Source organism: Ixodes scapularis, unplaced genomic scaffold (assembly GCF_016920785.2).
Source record: "Ixodes scapularis isolate PalLabHiFi unplaced genomic scaffold, ASM1692078v2 PGA_scaffold1__304_contigs__length_218370807, whole genome shotgun sequence".
NCBI lineage: Eukaryota > Metazoa > Arthropoda > Arachnida > Ixodida > Ixodidae > Ixodes > Ixodes scapularis.
Genome location: NW_024609846.1, coordinates 79,071,018 through 79,089,941, shown reverse-complemented (window position 1 = coordinate 79,089,941; position 18,924 = coordinate 79,071,018).

Genomic DNA, 18,924 nt, shown 5'->3' with positions numbered 1-18,924 from the left:
AAGGCTAATATCTAGTCCACCTATAATGACAATCCAAATCGAAAGTCCCAGTTTTGCTGGATATTCCAACAGGGTAGTTTTAAGCCGTACCTTTTCAGTGGTTCACGCGTAATACCATGCTCAAACGGACCAAGCTTCTGCTCGGACAGAATTATCAGTTTTCTTCAGTGTAAACGGTTATAAGAATTGAAAGATCGCAACCAGCTGCTTTATAAACAGCTGGTTGCGGAAATTTACGCAGTCTGTAATTATCTCTACGGCAGCCTTGCTGCTTGAAGTCATCGCAACTATAAACTACAGGTTGCAGCGACCAACGTTTGTAGATAAACTTTGGTAGCGACTGCATTCTCGCATTCCCACGCATCACTCCGCACAGAAAGGCACTAGTTTCGGTTTGAAGTCGGTACCTTTTCTATAAGATAGATGGCGGCAACATCAGTTTTCTGCACTCGGTGCACTTGGCGAGTTCGTTTGAGTCCAGTTTTCCGTGCAACACTCTGTGAGTGCGATGCATTCTGGGAGAGAACTCGAACGGTGCCAGTGCGTGTGAAACGAACTCGCTATAACGCGCCACGAACCCAGGCTCTGTTAACACATTTAATATTTTGTGCTCTTTATACACCTGCTAATTGTATTGCAGCAATTAAGCTCAATTAATTTTCACTCCCAGTGATATATCTTTTATGCCAAATGTGTTATTAATGTATCGAAGTTGAAAATATAAAAATCGACTGTAGCAGAACTCGATGCATCAAATGGAAATAAGAAACAGTAAATCTTTTTTTCGGGTTATTTTTTTCTGTCAACGCTTATTTTTATCAACATGGTCCTATACAAATGTTTAACATTATGTTCTTTTTAGGCCGCTAAGAGTTGTAGGCTTTTTGCCTCGTATGGCTGCCTTCACTAAAAAAAAAAAAAAAAAAAAATCCACAGCAACCCTTTCGCATTGACACATTGATTTCAAAATAATTACAATATTTTAAATTGAAACCTTTGGTGAGCAATTCTTAGAATATTTTGCCAAGGGCAGAGGCACAACGGAGCATGCGCGTCGGTTCTCCTCCAAGAACGACGGTTGCTTCCCACGATACTTGTATAGAAAGTAGTGTACCATTGCGATTCACACGATTACCAGCGACATCCGCGCTTCCCCGTGCCCCGTAGTTAGGCAACGCCATGAGTTTCAGAGTGAATTTTACTACAGTATGAAATGCGGGACATATTGAAGATTTGGGAATTTCTTGCGGGACGCGGGACACGAGCCCTCAATGCGGGACAGTCCCGCGAGTCGCGGGACGGGTGGTCACCCTAGTTCCGCCTTTTCCGCTGAAGCCTGCGTTTTACATGTGGGTGGTTTTATTTCAACTCGAGCACGGATTTGGAATCGAGTTTTTAATTTCGACGAAAAAAATATATGTTTTGGTGAAAACCCTTCTGTGACAGGGAGCGCAAACTGCAAGTTCGGGCGATTTTTTGTTCAGCTCGGTGAGCGAAAGCCCGGAACAGGACGGAACGAAACGATACGATCAGCTCGTAACATGGCGGCTCACGCAGCTTCGGAAGCAGCGCAGGCAACATCGTATGGCCATCCCTGCGTTCTCATCTCAACCTTCGGAGGAAACCAGTTCAGTCTCTGTCTCGAAGGCTGGTGGTACAAAGGCTCGCGTGGCGTTCAACGAGGTTTTAATAGGGAGTTTTCGTAGACCGCGTTGGCCCCCTCCGCTAAGCGTTCCGCAACGAAGAAGTTGCTACTGCGCCTGCGCGCCGATAGCCTTGACTGTGGAGTTCCCGCTATCGTAGCGGATTGCGGAGGGCCTTGCGGGACGGCGAAAACGATCTACGAAAACTCCCTAATAGCTGAAGTTTTTATGAGGCGCGAAATATAGGACGCCAGTTCGCCAGACTACCAAGAGCCTCATGAAGTCGGAGCACGAAAACCGCAGTGCATTGCGATTTCCGTGCCGGGCATTCCACCTCATGTGGCTCGTCTTCCGAAAATCGCAAGCTACGATTTTCGCAGCCCCCGATTTCTCTCCGATTTTCGGTTCGTTTTTTCGCAAATGTGTTCCCGGCTGCCGGGGCGCAAACTGACTTTTCTCTCACCTGTAGGAGGTGTCATGTTTCACTCCTTTCAACTTTTTTGCCTTTTTTGGTAGTGCAATGTAACTTTTTTCGGCCACCCTCAGAATAGCGATTATTTATAGTAAATAATTTTATTGTGATTATTTATCTTCACTTTTGTTTTAAATATTGTCAAAGTGCGTCCCTTCGACAAGATTTGTCAAAGTTTGGCCAGTTCTTCCGTGTGACCTATTTGAGATATTGTAACATATTTAGTATTTTCAGAAAGCTGAGAGTATACTCTTTCTATTGATAGCAAATTTAATGCTGTGTCTATAAGAGAAAGGGCAGTGTATTCTAGTAAAGCAAGGACGATTTCAAATGTTTTTGCGAATTGGAGGTCGATTTTCTAAAAAAGAAAAATCCTTTTATTTGGCTGATTTTTTTTCTCTAGCTAGCTATTGCAGAGCTTTATAAGACAATATAAATAGAAAAATGCAATATTTTGTTTGTATGACAGCTATAAAAGCTTTAAATTTGATTTTGTTTGTCTGTTTTGTCAGTAAATAAACTTACTCGCAAAAATTCACTAATTCAAAATTGGCGCCTATTATTTTTTAGTAGATACCTGAGAACACACTTATTCTCTGATGAATAAATTTAACGCGATTATTTATATGAAATATATGTTAGAAAATTTACCAATGTGACATTTTTGGACGATATTGTCAAAGTTTGCCAGCTCTTCCGTGTGACCTTTATGAGGTGTCTTAACATATTTAGTATTTTCACAAAGCTTAGAGTATACTCCTTCTAATGATAACAAATTTGATGTTGTGTGTAAAAGAGAAAGGGGAGTATTTTCTCGTAAAGCAAGGCCAAAATTCTGTTCAGCAGAGCGCTTGTGCGAAGTCCCGTTCAAAACGCTGTAAGCACGAGATTGAAGTCTTAATAGCGGCCATACAAATAATATATAACAATTACTGTTGGTATACTCCGTTTCACCTTATGTTATACCACAGCGAAGGCTAGAAGCGCGAGCTCATAGCGTTGGCAGCTGCCCTTAAAGGGACACTGACACCCCCCAAAATTTTTTTTTTCATATTTTGCCAGGCACTTCATTATGGTGTCGGAGGACTACCCAATTAATATTTTGCAAGAGCGTAGCGTATTTTTTAATAAAGCCAAAAGACGCAACTGCTCGAAACCGAAACCGAAACCCGACGGAGATCGGAGAAGTGGAGAGAAGAGAGTGACTGGCGGAAGTCACGTGGCTACACCCGACCGTGCGTTTTTTTTTTTTTTTTTCTCTTCTCCGGTAGCAGACGACAGGACATGCGGCGTGCGATGCGGCGTGCGGGAACTGTTCGCCGTGAGTTATGTTTGTTCCGCTCGTTGTTCTGAACTCCAAGATGAGTTGTTTTGTACATTGAGAAGTTGGAGATGAGTAGTGAGTGCCCGTGGTGAATTTCCATGATCGGCTCCGAAAAGAATACACCCAAGATGTTGCGTGAAGAGCTGGCTCACATGTCCTGCGTCCGAAAAAAAAAGGGGCATTGTGTGACAGAGTTTTCGAAAGATCAACGGGATCGGAACTAATGGCTGGCTGCAATTCCTGTAGAACATATACGGACACCTCGGAAAGCGGACGTTACCTGATTTATATGCTCCTTGCATTTTGTGGAAAGTGATTACATTGAGTTCGCAGGTGTCAAAAAGGAAATCCCATACCATTTAATTCAGCAAAGTGTCGTCCCCAATTGTGTTTGTTATTTTTTTGTTTGTTTCTTCAGTGATAATTGTAAAAAAAAAAAAGATATGTAAACATCAAAAAATTAAAAAAACAAACAAAAAGGTTTCACGGGGATCATCTCTTTTCTTAGTAATAATTCAGCCGGTAAACTGTAAGTTGGAGAGTTAGCTGCCGATTTTCCTCTAGCAAAAGCACTCCCGGGTCGAAGTCGGGAAGCACCACGCATTGGCGACATTCGCACCTTGTAAAGAAATCGTACGCGTGCATATTCAACTCGAAGTAGACACGTCGTGCTTGACGTTTGCGCGAGCGATGTCTTCAGCCACGAGAAGGGAGCGACGGCTCGGCGACGTCTTCGTGCAAATCGGCTTGGTGGTCGGGCGTGTCGTACGGGATGAATACCAATTCTTTTGATCAGTCCCAAATTTCTCCTTTAAAGGTAGACAGAATTCGCCGGTACCGCGAGCGACAGTTCTGAAATAGAGGTCCCACGCCCGTCGTCCGTTGCCACCGCCGTCCCCGCGAGTCCCACGATGCGCGAAAAGACGAACGCACAGAATACTTCCGGTTGTCTGTGGAACCTTTTTTTCAATCAACGTATTTGCAGCTTTTTAGAAGCCACAAAAAATTGGTTTCATATTTTTTTCTATTTTTAATATTGAGTGTGTGCCTTCAGTGACCTACGACTTTGATTAAATTTGGTGGTCGCATCGATACCTTAGAAAACGGCCCGTGACCGCGGAAAAGAGAGTGAGCGAGACTCGAACCGGCCAGTTCTTGATCGGCGGTTTTCGGGCGGAAAGAAACCGAATTTCGAGCCGCAAATTCTGTTCTGGGTAGTTGAGCTCTCATATGTCACGTACAAATCAAAACCTCGGCGAGCATAAATACCCTGTCAGTGTCCCTTTAATGCACGAGAGCTTGTGCCGCCGAGATCTGCCCTAGAGCAAGGAGCTCGCGCTTGTGACCTTTTCTGCGGTACATCATAAGATGAAACAGAGTATAGTCCCTGATAAACTACTATATTACCGAACTGCTAATAAAAAATAAAATAAATAAAAAGTGTTTTTTTTTTTAGAAAATAGACTCCAAACTTGCTAGTTTTTCTAAATCTTCGTTCTTCAGGCACATGTTGCGCATTATATATTTAGCGCAAAATATTCAAATTACACTCAAAAGAAAGAGCTTAATTGGATCTTTACGGTGATGTAAAATCAATAAAAATATGTTGATTAGGCCTGCTGAACTTCGTCAAATATCGTCACCGAGAAGCGGTTTGACAAGTAAAACAAAACAAAAAACAAACAAACAAAAAACATCAAGGATCTTATGACATAGACGCTTATAGAGCATAAAAAACGCATATCTAGAGAGTGTTCCTAAAAGGGTATATAGATGTAGCGTAAAAAGTAGGGAAAAGGGATGGAGTGAAATATGGCACCTCCGATAAGCTGGAAAACGTCAGTTTCCACCTTGGCCGCTTCAACCATAGATCTATTACAATGAACGCTAGAGGCTCAGCTGGCGCTAGTGTCTATGGGACTTCCGGTTGCAAATTGAAGCAGACAGCATGCAGTCTACTTTTCCAGTCTTCCTCTGTATTCCTATGGGAAAACGCGCGTGAATTTTGTCTCGTCGCCGGAAAATAACATGAATAACGCTTGTTATTTCGGTTGTACCGGGTAGTATGTACCTTTATCAATATTGTGAAAGTGTAATTGCTTTAGGTACAGCATTTTTCCTTTACCACTGAACGATGCTAAACTTCGCTATATTTCAGGCCCAAGCCTCTGTTCCATGGCAGGTATGTAGAAACGAGCGACGACTCTAAGCAAAATAACGATCGAAAGGAATGTAGAGTGTGTTCAAAGTTCGCCAGCATTCCGTTGGTGCTTATATATTGCTAATATGCCTGTCCTCTCACTATATGAAAATGACCCCGTCGTGCATCTTTACGAGCGGTTAAAAAAAAAAAACGCTCGCAACGTAAAGAATAAAGTACGTGGGCTACGAAAGGTGTGTTTTCTTGTCATTTCCTATTTTGGGCAGTTTTTATCGCGCACCTGTCCTCTGGCTGCCCCCTATTCACAAAGATTTGGAGCGTGCGGGTGATGATTTGAACGCAGAACAGGCATCTTCGCACATATTCATGAGCAGAAAGAATAAAGCAGTATTTATTTATTGCAAATCGGACTATATTACATGACTTTCAACTTATTTTGATCGTCTGCAAGCACAAGGAGTTACTTACCCAGGGTTACTGCGTAGTTCTTGCCGTCTCTCTTGGTTTTCCACATGTCGTTCGTTTGTTTGGCACGTATATTCCCCATGCTGGAAAGCGTCGACGCCGTGTTCGCGCTAACAGTGTCCGACAGTGCACATAAATACACGTACGAAGCGGTTTTAACACCGTTTTTAATGCCGCGAATTTCAAATAAAAATGCTGTAATTGACCAATTATTTCATCTGCGTGACTGAGAAATGTTCCAATGTGCCTAGTATGTACACATTATTCGTAATATTTGCTCTTATAATCGAGCGCAGAGAGAAAATGCATTCGCTTTTTCCCATAGAAATGCATTACCGGAAGTCAATTTCTGACTGCTTGCCGTCTGCTTCAATATGCAACAGCACACTAGAGCCAGCTGAGCCTCTAGCGTTTACTGTAATAACTCTATGGCTTCGAAGGTCAATAACTTGAGAACAAAAAAATCTGACAAACTCTAGAAATTGCCCGAGAACATGTGTTTGTTTGTTTTTACAAAAACTAGAAATTCGTCCCAAAATTCGTGTCTGAGTTGAGATTAAATCACCCATGTATTATTTCCGTCGTTATGCATGAATTATTTCGTCGTGTTTTTTTTTTATTTTGTCGGGGATCAATTTGTTGATGCAGTGATTAGATATATTTTTGAATATGAACCACAAGGTTCGGGATAAAATAATCAAAATGAGTTTCCAAATAGTCCAATATGCAGTGTCAAAAAAAAAAAATAATAAGTTTTTTTTTTTTATACGCCTCGCAAGTGGGCTCATTTTCGTCTCCTGCGCATGAGAAAGGAAGTAGTGGTGACGTCAGAACGCCGAGCCCTGATTGGCTGATCGCGACCCCCTATCGGAGCGTCGTCTGCTCCTCTGCAACCAGTGTTGTACGGAACGGCGTTCCAAGGAAAGTCGCTCCTGGAATGCGTTCCTTTTAGGAGGAACGAAGGAACGCCACCGTTCCATTTTACATCGGTGGAACTGGAACGGGAACTCGTTACATTTTTACTGGAACGGAAAGAGTAACGGCGTTCCTTTGTTTCGTTCAGTGAGGCAATTTTTTATTTCATTTCTAAGAGGGAAATTTGAAAAGTATAAGAACTATATCTTTACGGACATATTGTTTTTAACTTGTTAACTTTTTGGCTACTTATCTTAGGGTTTATTTTGTGTGGTCCTCGCCTGGTAACAGTAGGGTGCAGGAGAGCTGGTAAACAGTGATTTTTTTGTTGTTTTTGAGTGCCCGAGACTATAAGTACAAAAGCAAAACTTATAGTCGCAGGAAAAGAGACTGAAAGAGGGACGTTTAAACTCTGGTCCTTTCTATGCCCCCCCCCCCCCCCCCCCCCCTTTCCACTAATCCTCATACTCCCAGAAACCTAAGGCCGACTAAAGCCATTTCTGAACTTCCATAAAGAGACCTACTGTTATAACAATATCCCAGACTACCAGACATCGAACGCACCCTTTTATCCCGAGCATTGGTCACTTAAAAGATACATAAATATGAACTTTTATTCCTTCTCCCCTTGTCCCCCACCTTCAAACTGAACGAATCAAACCTTCACAAAGACGTACTTGTAGTTTTCAAGACTAACCTTCCAAAAGCCCTATCCTCTCCTTCACTTGTTCGTCTTGCGGACAGCAACATCGAGGAGCAACTGCTGTTAAACTTTTGTGAAGTTTGAACAAGGGACTTTGTTAGATTGAAACGTTTGAGGTTGTTGTAAAACGCTCCTGCAATGTGGAGTAACAGTACATTTGGCTCGTCTGAATTGCTCCTCACAAACATAAATATGGTTAAAAGCTGAGATTTTTAAACTTGAATATATCAACAAATCAAACCTTGATTCCGCTTGTTTTCTTCTCTTGGTGCCGTTCCATCACGACACATAAATTTGTATCTTCCCATTTGATGAGATTGATAAAAAAACACTTTGTTTGATCTAATTTTATATGGTAATTGAAAAAATACAAATGTAACGTTTATGTAACGATACGTTCCATTTCTTTAACTGTAACGGGAACGAGTTCCTTTTTCACAAATGAAACTTGTAACGGGAACGCGTTCCGAAAATCAAAAGGAACTAGGAACGCGCTTTCGTTCCTTTTTTTGAGGAACGTGTACAACAGTGTTTGCAACGTCGTCTGCTCGCAACGTCGTCTGCTCGCAACGTCGTCTGCGCCTGTCTTACCTTTCCTGCGACTTTCGGAGCGTACTCGACTTCGCCTTTCAGAAAGGGCAGACGAAATAACTCGAGCGGTACGTTGTTTTTGTCTAAAACTAGCAGACGCGCATCAAGGAGGGAAGTCAAAGGACTCACTGGCGAGGTGTCCCGGGGCGCCGAGGTTTGTTTGCTAAGAACCGAGAGTGAGCGTGTTAGTGTCCGCAAGTTCCCTCCCAAATACTTTTTCCTTCCATTCGTGTGCGGCGACACCCCTCCCCAGTTAACACGAAAACATTACAATAATGTTATTTTTATGTTCGTCCCAAACGTTCGAGGAATGTTCTTAATGTCCGCCTGTATAAAGCTATTTGAACGTTTGGCAGAACATTCTTATAACGTTTTGATAAACGTTATTTGAACACTTGGAAAACAATTTTGCAACGTAAACACAATGTCTGGAAAACATTAGCATAACATTACTGTAAACATTGTAATAACATTTGTACAACATAAATAAATCCTTTATTCAGCGTTATTACAACAGAAATATAATGTTTACAAAACATTAAAATAATGTTCTGGTAAACGTTATAGTAACATTCGTAAAACATGTTATTACTACACTATAGCCGGTGACAGGTCAAGAATCAAGTAGAAGCTCCTCCCACCTCTTTCCACTTGAGCAGAGCAAACGCTGGAGTGGAGCTCGCTTCCTCTCCAGCGTTCGCTTTACTAAAGAGGAAAGAGGTGGGGAGCTTTTACTTGGTTCTTGACCTGTCACCGACTACAGCAAAATGTATGCAAAATGTTCGGAGGAATGTTCTGAACCATGAAGACAAATATATACTGTAAAAGTCTGGTTCAGACAGTTGTGTTTGAATGCATTGCCAGGGCTGTTGCCGAGAGACGGTGAATTACCATGGCAACACCTGTCACGTAGGGTAACTCAGTCGTCTTACCAAGGTGCAAGCCCTGCAACACAGTCAAATTATCGTTTGAAGTAGCCTTAGTTCAGATGTGCCCGACACACAGTATATATTTGCCTTAATGGTTCAGAACTGTTCCTCCAAACTTTGCAGACATTTCACCAAGGCAGTAACATTCTCTCCTGTTTCACAAGCATTAACGTTCCTTGAAACAGTATATGGTGAGCCAAAACTATTCTACACAGCAATGATATGACACCCTATTATTGAGTATTGTTTACTCAGAAGATGCTTTGCGACGAGTACAAAAATGTGAGGCACGATCATTATTAAGTCTTTTCAAGACAGCAGATTAACTTAAACATTTCAATCTTCCTCACCAGTGAAGACTAAATAAAACAGACATGCATGGTATGTCTCCATGGCTCTAAACAGTTCCCCTGAACATTTTTCTATGAAAGCAATTGCATTGCTCGCTGCGCTTTTTGCTGGTGAAGTCGTGAAAAAAATCAACAAAGCCACAGTAGCGTGCGGCCTCGGACTACATCTGTGCGTCATGCCAGTGGCGTAGGGAACTACCCCCTCCAAGTACTGGCAGATTGCGAGATTAGCAACTATCAACACCCAGTTATGACCTGCACTGCTGCCGTACTGACAGTCATTTGCCTAAAGTGGCGCACTGTACACTGACATTGAAATGTTTTGTCAGCTGAACAGACAATGCGCTTTTCAAGAACTTTATTTGCAACGATGCATGCTTTTGGTTAAATATGGTTGTCGTGATGTGAATCAAAGCTTATTGTACTTCACTGGAACTGTAGCGAAAACAAAAAGGAAAGACATTCTGTTGCGTTCCGCAATTCCAAGTACACACGATCAGCTTATTCGACAGATAACCAGCCTTATCGAGATGCAGTGTAGAGAGTGCCACTCTAGGCGTATGGTCGTTAGTATGATAGCAGGGCGGCAGAGCAGGTCATCTAAACGCATGCTGACAGCAGCTAATTTCACAGCTAGCTGCAGCAGTCATCGATACTAGTTCTTTTCGCTGCCGTCATGAAGTGCGCGAGTTATCTCAAGGCCGTACGCTCCTGTGGCTTCGTTGAATCTTTCCACGTCTGTACATACATGTCAGAAAAGGATTCTACTCCAAGTGGCCTTTTAATTTATGATTATTGTAATATCTTTGCACTCTTCACCCAAAGTTTCAAGTGAGATCTAAGCAGAGAATAATAAACAAGCAAACAAAAGTTGATCTACGTTTATCATTCTCCCAAACTTGTCAAATCTGTTTGGCCATATACTGGTTGTCCCAGTAATTGAACAGAGTGTGTTTGTGAGAGGCATAATACTTTTAAATATTGAACACTAAACCATCACAAAGCTTCTTTGTGACAACAGATGTAAGCATAAATATAGAAAGACACTTGTTCGGAACATAAACAGCTGTGTGCGCCTGACACTTTCCCGGAGAGGAATAATCAGAAATTCATTTAGTCAGCTTAGCATAATGCCACTCGACACACCACCAATTGAAGAAAAAAGTGTTCCCTTGGTAGAAAGTGTGGGATACAACCATCACCAGATTTAGCACAGCACAAACAAGCATCCATACAGGTGATTAATTGTAGAACAACTTGTAGTTGGGCTAGTTGGTGAACGTTGGAAATCATAGTGTAAGGCGCAAAAAAGCAATGGACGCAACAGAGAAAACAGACATACAGGTGCCACTCACAACTGTATTTGAAGAGTGCAGAAAGAAAGGAATACATACATTGTCATCTTCATCACGTCCACGCATGCGCTTAGCCATGTGTTAGATCAGGCGTATATCACATGGCTAAGCGCATGCATGGACGTGATGAAGATGACGATGGATGTATTCCTTTCTTTCTGAACTTTTCAAATATATATAGTTGTGAGTGGCACCTGTATGTCTGTTTTCTCTCTTATGTCCGTTGTTTTTTTTTTGCGCCAAACACCATGATTCCCAGGTGATTAATTGCAGAGTACCCCTGCTATGAAAAGAAAACAGTTTGGTACATGTTTATGAGTACATTTATTGACTCTCCAAATTTGGAACATGGAAGTGTACATGAGCAGCGACAATATTGCTAGACTATGCAGTTAAAATTATTTTCCCTATTAAAAAATTAAAGTGAACAATTATGAAAAAAATTCACACTTTCGAAGAAGCTTGAAGGCCTGCAAATTGGGTCCATGAAGCTCACATAATTAAAGAAAGGAGCGAGAAAACTCAACAGTGTTTCTCTACCGCAAAAATAAACTAGACATCACAACGACCTCAAACTCTGGTAGAATCTAGCCCTGGCGATTGGAGTAGGGTGCAAAAGTTTGAAAACACGACATTACACGGATCAAAAGATAATAATAAAAAAAAAAACTGAATTTCTCTATGAGCTGACGTCCATCTTAAGCCTAATTTGCGGTACATAAAAAATAGCACCGAGAATGCTAGCACTAATTTTGGTGGAAAAAGCTTGCCATCATGAAAGAAAGCATGATTATCTTTCCTGCTCACAAATTTTCTCATTAAAATGAATGCCACAAGAACTAAAATGTCATCTTACGGTTTTACAGTGGACTTGCTTCATACCAAAATTGTTTCTCTTTATTATAATTTTATTAAATGTTCTCAAACGTTCACATCCTACTCCAACTGTGAGGGCGTTTCAGAGGAGTTTGAGCTCTCCGCATTCTCATGCCGAGCAGCTATAAATTTTCAAGTTGCAAAAGTAAAAATATAGCTATAAAAAGCTTAAAAACCTGTCTGGAACACATGATTAGGAAAAGGCCTTAAAAGAAATGCCCACAACCGATGACTAGATGAAAGCAGGACACACACAAAAAAAAAAAGAAAAAAACATTATTGCCATACTGAGCAGGTGGCAAATACTCATGAATAAATTGTTTGAAAGGATAAAATAAAAGTAAACACCGAATGTCGTCTTTCTAGAGCTGAGATTCGCACCAGCACTTCCTGCTTTGGACACGATGCTTAGGACTTCTTTACCTGCAAACAAAACAACAAAATACTAAATGCAAAACACCTAAACTTGTTAACAAGGTGCTATAAAGGAAGCATAGTATGCTTTCCTGAACTTACTTCGCTTAGTTCAATATTCAGCCCTTTGTCAAAGATTTGCAGGGATGACGCAGAGATAATGTGGGCAGTTGTCGACTAATAGCAAACAATTTTGTTGAAAAAGTAGTGCGAGTTGCACCTGTTTTCAAACAAGGTTCTCGAAAAGTTCTCCTGCCCTCCTTGCCATTGTGCATACCTGTGGGGACTGACATTTTCAGCTTTTGCAACAGGCAAAACAAACAGTCGTGTCTCCATGCGAGACCAGACCTCTCACTAGCATTTGCCCAAATTTCATGAAGAATTTGCAAAATCGAAAAGAAACTGCTGGGCACACCGTCGCACTCATGACCTAGCCCATGTCGCTACTATAGCTCGCTTGCCAAGCTCAAAAGACCTTCACTTAAGCTGGACGACCGGATTTCAGTACCACCCGACTCTGAATCTGTGTCCACGCAAAGTTCACTGAAACCGTTCGGTAGCACTGCTTAAGGCCTCTTTCGCTCCGTTGTCGCTGTCGTCTGCTCTGTCGACCATCAAATCCCTATCCGCCGCCACAAAAACCGAGTTCGGAAAAATGTCTGCAAGATGGTCGCGCACGCTCTCGGCAATAATTCTTTTTTGCCGGTTGCACAGACGATGTAACTGTTTTCTATGTCATTTCATTTTTCCCCCTCTTGTTACTTTTGAAACAAAGAGAACGACAGGATACCAGTTTACGTCAGATTGTTTTCAAGAAAATAAGCACGTGCACAGTGGTTAAAAAGGTGGGTACTTACGGTTCTCGAGTCCCGCCGTCCAGAAGCTGTTCGGTTGTCCGCTTTATCAGTCAGCAGTCACCGTTGTGGACGCGGCTGGACGTAGCTTAATTGGAAATCAAAGTAACTCAAAGTTCAAACTAGTTCAAGCTATTCAAACTGTCCCAGAAGTTCGCTCGAAGAAATCGAACCGGCGAAACCAGCGGTGGCAGGGGCCACAGTTGCAGCAGAGGAGTGCAACTTCCTATACCGCCCATGGAACGCAAATTGGAAAACCCTGGGAGGCCGCAGCGCCATTTGAATCCCCTGGTATCTGGTGGCTGTACTAAAATCAACATGGCGGCACAGCGAAACCAAAACCGAAACTGCACGGCAGCGCCATTGAGTTTGGATGGATGGGCGGTAGCTTGCGTCACCTAGAGTTAAAAATATATATATTGTAGCTTTTTTTTTTTTTTTTGCCCGATTTGCGCGTTGTTTTGCTAGGCTTCTGCTGCTTTGCGGCTGGTTTTCACATTTCAATGCTGGTTAATGTGCGTTCAAACGCACACAAGCCAGCACTGAAAAGCGAGACCAGCAGCAAAGCAGCAGAAACCTAGCAAAGCAACGAAAGTGACACATACACAAAAAATATGCAATGCTTGTCCTTTTGCGTTCATTTTTATTCAACAGACAGTAGAAAATACAGACGAAATTTCTCACTGTTTCGCACACGAGAAACAAAGAAATGAACAACAAAACAGGATAAAAAGGTTACGTGCGACTACGGTGATGATATGCGTCCTTGCAAATTTGATTATATAAGTAAGCATATAAGTAAAGTCCGACGACGGTGTCTTAATTGCAACTAAAGGAAACTAAGCAATGAGTACCAAGAAAAACAGCTCAGCTCTTTGGTATTGAGTCTTCATCGAGAACCTGCCCATTCGTTTTTAATATTATCACTTAAATTTAGGAGTGAGTCACTGCTAAACGAAACGGGAAACCAGAGCGGATCGCTCTATCGCTCATCCTCAGTTAATCGAAAAATATTTAGGCTCATATTTTCACTCCTCGCGAACAGACGCATGAATCGCTGACAACAGTGCCAAATAAACAGCTCACAGCAAAAAGTTTGCCATCTTTTAAAGTGAGCATATGTGCTCGATCTTGATATGACAGTCTTCACAGAAGTCTCCAGTGATTTGACAACGACATATTTCTCGCGGCAAGTGAAGAGCAATCCTGAACAATAATAGGATTTGGTTTTGTGATTGGAAACCATTGTAGCTATTGCCAAAATCAAACAATTAATACTCACTACCACTGCGACAGTTGGGTTTTGTTGCAAACACCTAATCAGAAACTTAAGCAAGAGAAGACCAAAAGAGCGTACCGCACGTCCCTTCGAACTCGAAACCATTGATATCCCGGCTTTCGGCAGTCATTGTTTCCCCACTTGGCACATCAGGTGGTGTGTTGATGACGAAAATCCATGCTTGATCACATTACACCCACAACAAGTTCCCACGAAAAAGAAAAGATAGCCGCGCGCGCACAAACGCGGGACGAATCTCGCGCCGCGACGCACTCCCAGAAGCGAAACAACCCGCCGGCTCGCGTCCCTCGCGCGTTCTAACGGTCAGTGTTGCCAAACGGAGAAAAAAAAAAGTCAGCAGATTGATCTCCAAAAAGTCTGTAGATTTGCACAAAAATCAGTAGATTCTATGAAATTTATTTTGCCATCTTTTGCCATTTCCATTAAACCATTTTTCGAAGAAATACTGTAGAGCAAAAAATAACATGGTAATAAACACAAATGAAATATGAAAAAAAAAATAAGAACAGTTCTCGAGTAATTCTTTATGAAAAACAAAGTAAAATGGCACCGTGAATATATATATATATATATATATATATATATATATATATATATATATATATATATATATATATAAATATATATACAACACGGGCACTTCACGTCATCGTACGTGGTCTCCGAGGGGGATATAAACGAATATGTGCAGATGAATGAACCGTACTTAATCCAATGAATTAAAGAATCCAAGTTTTCAGGAACCCGCCGAAAGCCAAAAATTGGCGGAGCCAGGATTTGAACTCTGGGCCTCCCAATGTCCGGTCGGACATTGTGGACATAATGTCCGGTCGGACATAATGTCCGACCGGACATTGGGAGGCCCAGAGTTCAAATCCTGGCTCCGCCAATTTTTGGCTTTCGGCGGGTTCCTGAAAACTTGGATTCTTTAATTCATTGGATTAAGTACGGTTCATTCATCTGCACATATTCGTTTATATAAATATATATATATATATATATATATATATATATTTATTATCAACATTGATTAGTGTTGCGATTTCGAGGATTATTTGCTGAAATCGAGAATCGAGACTGAGCCACTTTTGGGATCAACAGATGAGGGCGATAGTGGGACATCCACCTGTGGGTATTACTGAGACGAAACCAAAACAAGACGTTCCCGCAAGTGCGCGCGTGCATGTACATTTTATGTCCTCGGCAAGCTGCCATTTTTCCTTACTGGGCTGTGGAAGGTTTTTGACGCAACGCTGTGGGCGCGGAGCACTGTCGAGGCTACGCGTCGTCTGCTGCGGGCTTTTATCTTTTTCGCCTGACTCAAAGCTTATAGCCGCCTCGGTGGCTCCGAGGCGAGAGCGCCGTCCTACGGATCCCCAGGTGGCGGGTTCGAATCTCGACCGAGGTTCCCGCAATATGACGGAGGCTTAATGCGGAGAAGGCGCCGTGTAACCGAGCTGTCGGTTGCACGTCAAAAGATCCCCAGGTGGTCCAAGTTAATCCTCAGTCCTCTGCTGGGGCGTGCCAGATGCCCGTCGTAGGTTTGGCACGTAAAACCCCCAAATTTGATTTTTTTTTTTTTTGACTCAAAGCTTGCATTCGCACGTGGAGAAACTTAATTCGTTAGCTTTTTAAGCCACCGAGGAATAACATTATATTATTTTCTTGCCACAGCCTGGCAAATAAAAGTTAACAACCGAAATTTGGGTGTCGATCCCATGCATTCTGCCGGGCGAATGAATGAAAATGGCGGCCCTCCCCGCTCAGCTGGGAGCAGCTGAGAGTTCACGCGCATGCGCTCACGCCTCTCGCTCTGCGCCGCAGGCTGATTGGCTCACTCGGAAGGGAGCCGTTACGGCGGCGATATCATAGACTGGCCAAACTCTCCCCATATATGGCTCTGGCCCGGATGTCACCGTCGAACCCAACGTTGGTCGAACCTGCTCTGTGTGAATAGATATGAATATACGGTTAAATCGCTCGAACAGGTTGGGTTTCTGGGCCGTCTAGCTAGTGCTTCGTTTTTAATTCTGGGAATTTATGAGTTTCCTTTGATGGGCGACCCTGGGAACTGAGGGGGCCTAATAATAAATTTTTAATATTTTTACTAAAAAAAAGTCAGTAGATTTTCTTCTTTTTCAGTGAATCAGTAGACCCGGAACGAAATCAGCAGATCTACTGATAAATCAGTAGACCTGGCAACACTGCTAACGGTCCACCGACTTCCCGGCGCCAGCGGCCAGCCGGGCCAGCGCAGCCAGCGCATCTCGAGGCGCGAGGCGCGGGTTCGGAGAGAGAGAAAGCGCGCCCAGACACGTTGAAAGAGTGAAAGAGAAAGTTACAATAACAAGCTTCAAAGCTATTCACACATTCAAAACAACTTTACCTTTATTTTACATCATTAGATATATGAATCAATTTTATTTAAAATAAAATAACAAGTGCTAACAGCCGCTGGGAGTGCGGCAATCGGAAGCAGTTCGCCCGACCGGACAAACGTCATAAGTATACGCGGCGGGACGGAAGTAGCCGGGAGCTTCACCCATAGAGATCATACATACTAACTCTAGAGGAAAAGGTCCGCCATTTTCCCATGCATTCTGGCTGCCGCAAGCGGCGGAGCATGCAGGCAGACCCTCTGGGTCCCACATGGTTACCAACTGCCTTCGATTTCACAAATTTATCATCAGAGCAGTGTCATGAACTTCAACAATCCACGAACTTACGGTGGAAAGATATTCGCGCTCCTTTGGAAGCTTTCTTTTTGCACAGTACGCAGATTTACGGCCTCCCGTCAACACTAAACTAAACCAGAGAACCGGCTCCGGTTATCTGGTTTAGTTTCGTATTTCCGGACGTGGTTGGCCGCGCCTGGAAATACAAAACCGGGCAACTACCACATTATCGAGATTTCAACATAAGGGAAGTTAATGCAGCGTAATGAGTATGCTGCTTTTTATAAACCTTAGAATAGCTCAGAATTTAGTTTGAAACGTTAAATCATCACTGTTTATATTGCTGAGAGTTTTCAGTCTTCGCGATTACCATTGCGACTGTCGTCCTTCAGCTGGCAACATTGGTTTCGTTCTCTCGTGTTCTGTCGCTCTCTTTCGCGATCTTTCATTCGGGACCCAGGATGTCGGCGCGCGGGATTAGCCACTCCTCCTCACCCACCTTTACCCCCCTGGCTTCACCCCATAGAGTTATTATAATGTACGCTAGAGGTTCAACTGGCGCTAGTGTCTATGCGACTTCCGTGACGCAAATTGAAGCAGACAGCAACCAGTCTACTTTTCCAGTCTTCCTGTGTATTCCTATGGGAAAGCGCGCGTGCATTTTGTCTCTTCGCCGGAAAATAACACGGAACACTTTGGTTATTTGGGTTGTACCGAATAATATGTACCTTGATTAACACTGTAAAAGTGTAATTGCTTTAGTTAGCGCATTTTTCTTCATCAGTGACCGATGTTTAACTTCGCTACATTTCAGTCCCAAACGTGTGTTCCGCAGCAGGTCTGTAAAAACAAGCAACGATTCGAAGCAAAATTACAATCGAAAGGAATGTAGAGTGTGTTCAAGGCTTGCCAGCAATCCGGTGACGCTTATATATTGATAATATGCCAGTCCGGTCACTGTATAAAAATGACCCCGTCGTGCATGAGCGGATAAAAACATTCAAAACGTAGAGAATAAAGTTCGTGGGTTATAAAAGTTGTCTCTTCGTATTGCTTTCTCTGCCGGGCAGCTTTTATCGGGCACTTGTTCTCAAAGATTTCGAGCGTGCGAGTGATATTTTGAACGTAGAACAAGCAGCTTCGCTCAGAGCAGAAAGAATAAAACGGTACTTACTTATTTAAAATAGGAATAGATTACGTGGCCTTCAATCAATTTTGATCGTATATGCACGTGTAGTTACTGATCCGGTGTTACTGCGTAGTTCTTGCCGTCTTTCTTAATTTCCAGATGTTCTTCGTTCGTTTGGCACGTATATCCCCCACGCTGAAAAGCGCCGACGCCGTGTTCGCGCTAACAGTGTCCGACAGTGCACATAAATACTCGTACGAAGCTGTTTTAGCACCGTTTTTAATGCGATGAATTTGAAAGAAAAACACCGTAACTGACCAATTATTTCGTCGGCCTGACTGAGAAATGTTCCAAGCTACCTAGTACGTATGAATTATTCGGAATATTTGCTCTTATGATCGAGCGCAGAGAGAAAATGCACTCACTTTTTCCCATAGAAATGCATTACCGGAAGTCAATTTCGGACTGGTTGCTGTCTGCTTCAATTTGCGTCAGCACACTAGCGCCACTTGAACCTCTAGCGTACATTATAATAACTCTATGCTTCACCCCACTGGTTGCAGTGGCGGGAACGTGGATGGATGAATATTGGCGGTTCCGGCTGTTCCCTTTATAACGGGCGGTAGCTTGCGCCACCTAGCCTCGAATTAATTAATTGAGAAAAATTTCCTTTTTTCTCCTTTCCGTTTTCTCCCGTACTTAATCCTCTTCCTTCACCTCCTTGCAACTATCACCGGGCAGGTAGAGTACTTTTCAGAAAGACCTTTA